Source organism: Callorhinus ursinus, unplaced genomic scaffold (assembly GCF_003265705.2).
Source record: "Callorhinus ursinus isolate GAN/ISIS: 27379988/994484 unplaced genomic scaffold, GSC_fseal_2.0 scaffold79, whole genome shotgun sequence".
In the NCBI taxonomy this organism is placed as follows: domain Eukaryota; kingdom Metazoa; phylum Chordata; class Mammalia; order Carnivora; family Otariidae; genus Callorhinus; species Callorhinus ursinus.
The window spans coordinates 2,634,871-2,641,088 of NW_027397141.1; positions in this window are offsets into that span (position 1 = coordinate 2,634,871).

Genomic DNA, 6,218 nt, shown 5'->3' on the forward strand with positions numbered 1-6,218 from the left:
TGGGGGGTGCTTTGGCTTTGTTCCCACGGTTCCTTTACTTGAGTATGGCGTTTGCTTATCACCACATTATCCACATGTTGTGCTTGACTGCTTTTGAGAAACTTGTATATCTTGGGGGCTATATTTTAAGACTCCTTAGATGTGTTAATCTAGAGAGATGGGTGCTTTAAAGTGTTTCCCAGATCCCTTGTACTTTATTTGCTTTGTGCAAATGTACAGAAGTATGGGAATAAGAAATTTAGATGCGTAAGGAAGAAATGGCTAACAGCTAAAGAATCAAAAGGTGGTCTTTCTAAGCATGACTTAGAGTGCTTTCCTGAGTCAGGATGTGATTGGTGAAGGAGGGACTTCCTTCTAATGGCTGGTGGGGATGTGGAAAAGGAACTGAAGCGAATGGTTATCCTGGAAAGTGAAGAAAAATCCATGTCTGAGTTGTTAGGATATAGGCTGTGAGCAAAGAACATAGGGCGAAACCACGAAACTGGACAGAGATGAAGTACAGTGCTGAATGGGGACCGTGTGCTGAGAGGCCATCCCGCGGTCCTTGTACAAACATGCGGAGCCCTCTTTGGAGGTACTGGGTAATTGCCCTTAGTCGTGTGACTTCAATTCCATGTACCACTTTAATAAACCTGTGTTAGAGACAAACGGTCTTGCACACGAGTCTAAAGCGAACCCAACTCCTGAGTGTTTAGGGACCACAGCTACGTTGTCTGCTTCGACACAGAAAGGAAGATAGTTAAGTAAGCTAATGGTGACCCTAAAGAAAGAAATAGGTTAGAGTTGTATTTTGTGGAGGGAATTTGACTTTAATTCATGAAGGAGGATTGAAAAAGAAGCTATGGAAGGCAATGTAATTTTTACATGTTCCTGAACTTTTTGAACACAAGCTAACTCATGGTTACTGGTTTCTCCTTAGAGCGGCGCCATTACCGTTTCTGCTCTTGTGTATGCTGTGCTGTGTGCTGCTGTTCCAGGCACTGTCCCTGCACTGCTCAGTTAACCCTCCCAGTGACCCTGCGAGGCACAGGGTTTAACACTAGGTGAATTTTGCAGAGCACTATTGGGAGTATTTTGATTCCAAATTGGGGAAAAATACACAAACTACTTGAAAAACATTTTATTTATTTTTTTAAAAGGTTTTATTTATTTATTTGACAGAGACACAGTGAGAGAGGGAACACAAGCAGGGGGAGTGGGAGAGGGAGAAGCAGGCTTCCCGTGGAGCAGGGAGCCCGATGCAGGCCTCGACCCCAGGACGCTGGGATCATGACCCGAGCTGAAGGCAGACGCTTAACGACTGAGCCATCCAGGCGCCCCTTGAAAAACATTTTAAGTTTAGCTTTTATAAAATTTCTGAGGGAAAATGTAAGAAAACAAAGTCAGCACATCTGGGTAAAGAAATACCTGTTGCCTCACCCATTTACCTGTGCTAACTTTAATATTTTAGAGCATGAATGCATGTGAGGTGGGGGGAGGGGCAGAGAGAGAAGCCCAGGTAGGCTCCGTGCTGGGTGCTGGGCAGGGCTCAGTCCCAGGACCCTGCGATCATGACCTGAGCCTAAACCAAGAGTCCAACGCTCCCAGGCACCACTGCCCGTGTCCATTTTTAACTACTTGTTTTTGAGTACATGAAGACTAGATTGCAAATATATAATTTCAAGTAAAATGCAGTTTAATGTTGAATAGTGAATGTTACTGGGATCACAATAAGCATAGGATTAATTTTTAACGAGCTGGAGAAATTTTACGTTACACCAGAAATAAAAGGCCCTCTGCCATCCCTCCTGTTTATGACTGGAAGAGACCCCATTAGCTGCTGGTGAGCAAGGAGCAGGGGCAAGGCTTCTCTTACCACGCTGCATGAGGATGACTTCTGCCTTTAGATTTTTATGCAGGTGTTCATAGTACTTTGAGGTAACTTTCTTGGATTAAAAATTATAAGGATGGCAAAATATTCAAAGCTGGGTGGTGGGCACGACAAAGAGAAATTGTTTTCTTAATTTCATTTGTAATTGTGCCAAAAAGAATAAAAAAGGAATAAACATAATCAAGGAGGTGAAAGACTGTGAACACTACAAAACAGTGAAGGAGCTCGAAGACGACACCAACAAATGGAAAGATGCTCCTGGGTTAGAGGAGTCCATGCTGTTAGCGTGCCCGTGGTCCCCAGATTAGTCTGCCGATTCGATGCAGCGCCTGCCAGAACCACAGTAGTACTGGCCCCAGAACTAGAACAAGTAGTACTACAGTTTGTGTGGAGCCACGGAAGGCCTGAGGTAGCTGGGGCAGCCTTGGGGAAGGGCAACGCTGGAGGGATCCTGAACCCCGTTTCCAGGGCACACTGCAGAGCTGTGGCCGCCAGTACAGTGCGGGCAGAAGAGTAGACACAGACCAGTGGAACAGAACTGAGAGCCCAGAAATGAGCCTACGGCTGTGTGTCTAATAGAGATAAATATTATATGAATCTGTGGCAGAGGAGGCAAGAATATATAATGGGGAAAGACGGGGTCTCTTCAGACAAGGGTGTTGGGGAAAACTAGACCACTTTCTTACACCACGCACAAAAATAAACTCAAAATGGATTAAAGATCTAAATGTGAGACCTGAAATCATAAAACTCCTAGAAGAAAACAAAAGCAGTAATTTCTTTGACAACGGCCATAGAAGTCTGTTTTTTGGTATGTCTCCTCAGGCAAGGGAAACAAAAAACTTAGGAGTGCACCAAAATAAAAAGCTTTATCACAGCAACGGAGCCATCAACAAATGAAAAAGACAACTTGCTGAATGGAAGAAGTTATTTGGAAGTGATCTATCTGATAAGGGGTTAGTGTCTAAAAATATATTAAGAACTTACACAAGTGAACATCAAAAAATCCGATTAAAAATGGGCAGAGGACCTGAATAGACATTTTCCCAAAGACCTACATGTGGTCCAAAGACCCATGAAAAGATGCTCCACATCACTAACCACCACAGACTTAATCTCAGAAGCACGGTGTGAGAGAACCCCTTATCTCAATCGGAATAGCTGGTATCGGGGAGATCATTAAGAGGTGTTGACGAGGATGTGGAGGAAGGGGAGCCCTCGGCACTGTTTTGGGAACGTCAGTTGGCGCAGCCGCTGTGGGAAACAATATCATGGTTCTTCAGGTTGCAAACAGAAATACCATATGATCAGTAACTCCACTACTGAGCATTTGCCCAAAGGAAACAAACACTAATTTAAAAAGATACACGCACCTCTGTATTTATTGCAGCATTATTTGCAATAGCCAAGATAGAGAAGCAACCCAGGTGTCCAGACAGATGAGTAAAGGTGGTATATATTCACAATGAAATATTACTCAGCCATAAAGAACGAAATCTTGCCATTTGCAGTAACGTGGATGGACCTAGAGGGTCTAATGCTGAGTGAAATAAGTCAGAGAAGGACAGGTTCCACCTTAGTCCACTTGCATGTGTTAATCTGATAAACGACGTAAAAGGCGAAAACGAAACCCGTAGAGAACAAGCTGATGATTGCCAGAGGGGTTGGGGGTGGGCAGAGTGCGCAAGAGGGAGGAGAACAGTAAGTCGGCGACAGGCGGGTCTCCAGCTCCCATAACTTTCTATTTTGTTGGAAATTTTCCATAATCTAAAATCAACTTGTGGCTTCCTGAACATAATTTTGTGATCTCTTGATTGTATACGGCACTGCCGTTCCCAAGGCAAGGATTGGTGTTTTCAGGGTGCTCTTTCAAAGCCCTTGGGCACACGTACTGACTCCGTGCTCACACCTCTGGTTGGGCAGGTCTCTCCTGACCACCTCGGAGCTTGCTGTCTGCAGGATCCTGCTTCTGGGTCTCTGCATCCGTCTGCTCCTGGACAGCTTTCCTGCTTGTGGTGCTGACATGTTTGAGCAGTTCTGATGTTTTGTTTGCACTCACCTGGAAATTTTAACTTCCTTACCTTGGCACTTCCCTGTTGCTCCCTCATTACTCTTTTCTTGGGGTGAGTTCTCCCCGCTCCCCACCAACAGCCTGTGCTGAGCTCTCTCCGTGCCCCTCTGCTGCACACTGGGCCCCTCCCCCAGACGGAGGGCTCCGTAACTGCACTGGTGAGTGGGGGCCTCAGGCTGTGACTTGGGTCTTGTTTTTCCTCCTGCCTGAGGCTGACTTCATCCTTTTTTATTGGGGAATAAACCGGTCCTGACTGCTTTGGGGATTCCTCCTGTCCCTCTCTACCCTGAGTTTTCATCCCTTAACTCCTGGTAAGTATGACCCTGGGCTCCCAAAGTCCCTCCCTCCCCCCACGTCTGGGGAGAGTAGTCACCTGAGGAGAGGATGTGCTTGCTTCCTGTCGCCCTTCACTGGGGGGCGTCCTGATGTGAGCCCGCAAAGCATTTCCTGTCCCTGTCCTTACTACCTCCTGGGACTGGGGCCAGCCCTGGTCACTGAGCTCCCAGAACAGTGTACAAGGCGTGCAAGACTCTGTATCTGTGTGTTCCTCATGGTTTAAATCTTCCCAGTTCCTCTGTCCAGCAAGCATGGAAATACTGGGCTGGTTCAATGTATTATATGTCATCAATTCTGAGAGCTCTTTAAAACCTTTTTACACATCTGAAAGTAACAAGTGTCTTAATGGCTGATGGTGTGTCCTGACGGCATTTGGAATGCAAAGGGGGCACCGTCTAGTTGCTGGCATCTTCTTTTTGACGGAATACGTTCTGAGGAGACAAACTTAGAGAAGTCCTATTTACACAAGGTCTCGAGACTGGGAAATACTAGCCATTGGAGTAGAAATTGGGTCTTCCCTTGACAGGCTTTTCTTCTTTCAGTGAAATTATGGGTACTTCCAGGGAACAGAGGATGGAGTTCACGTGAAGGCAGTGCTCTGGGATATCCTGGTTTTGGATTATTAGGATAACTTCAGAACATGGGATAAAAAAATTGCTTGGTGAAGATCTGGATGTGCATGGTATTGACAGGCAGGCCATTGTAGGCATCAGGAGGTGGCTTTTAAGAACAGATGTGGTGGGGACAGGTTCCTGCTCCCAGAGGAGGTACTGTACGTGTACTCCACAATTTCCTCCCCTCACTGACCTGAAACCTACATCTAGAAAACAGCTGGATGAATTTTTACAAGTCACACGATCCCACGTAAGATGGAGAAGCAGAACCTGACCAGTGTCACCTTTGTTATGTTTGCCTTTCCCACAGGCATCTGCTGTCCTGATTTCTGACCGTAAAGATGAGCTTTACTTGTTTTGTATATGACATAAATGGAATTCCCCAGCATATACTGGCTCTGTGAGCGGCTGCTTGGGCTCAGCCCTTTATATTGTGGGCTGTCGTGGTGTGTCAGCTTGAACCCAGATACCTCATGAGCTTTAGTTGCAGGAGCACTTAGAAAAAGGGGAAGGAGAGAAATCCAGAATGAGATGGTGGTTAAATACGTCCTTGCGGTTTCCTGACCCCAGCAGCAGTGACTTGAGCACTCCTCGTCTGCTCAAGTCCTAGACAGGAGGCCAGCGGCCGCCGTGTGGAGTCATTGTGGCATCCTGTCTGGTGCACCCCCTTGCTGCATCTTGCTCTCTTAGCAGCATTCCTCAGAACAGTGTCTTACATTTACGTCTCTAGTAGGTGCTGAACCAGTGGACATCTGTGGAATCAGAAATGCAGACCGATCTGGGCTGGCCCCCGTCCTTCTGTTGTGGAGTTTCTGAAGTGGAAGAAGCGTCTGTGGTGTTTGCCTAACGTGTGCCTGAGTGCAGAGAATTTGCAGCTTGGGGGAGAGAGTGTGGTTGACCTTATTTGTCCTGTTCTGGTCGCTGTGGCACCTGGTTGCTGAGCTGAGGTGGATGGGCTGGCTGTAGGGTGATTCCCGGGGCGGGGGACAGTTTGAGCTCCGTGGGGCCCGCTCTGTGTGTGCTTGCTTACGTGTTGTGTTCCGTTGTGGAAGTTCATCACCAGGATTGGCTCTGTGCAGGTTTTATACCAAGCCAACTTGCCCAGGGCGGGTCACAGAAAGGAAGGTGTTGGTGGACGACCTATGCAGGATGACCGTGGTTTGCAGAGATGAGCTGACCCAGCGTGGCAGCCCGACGTGGCTTCCCTCCCCAGAGCGGGGACAGATGTGCCCTTTCTAGTGGGGGGCTTCAGCTGCCCCTCACTGTTCAAGTATGCCAGCAAGCATCACGTGTGAGATGAATGGTTGGCCAGAGCTTTGTCTTTCAG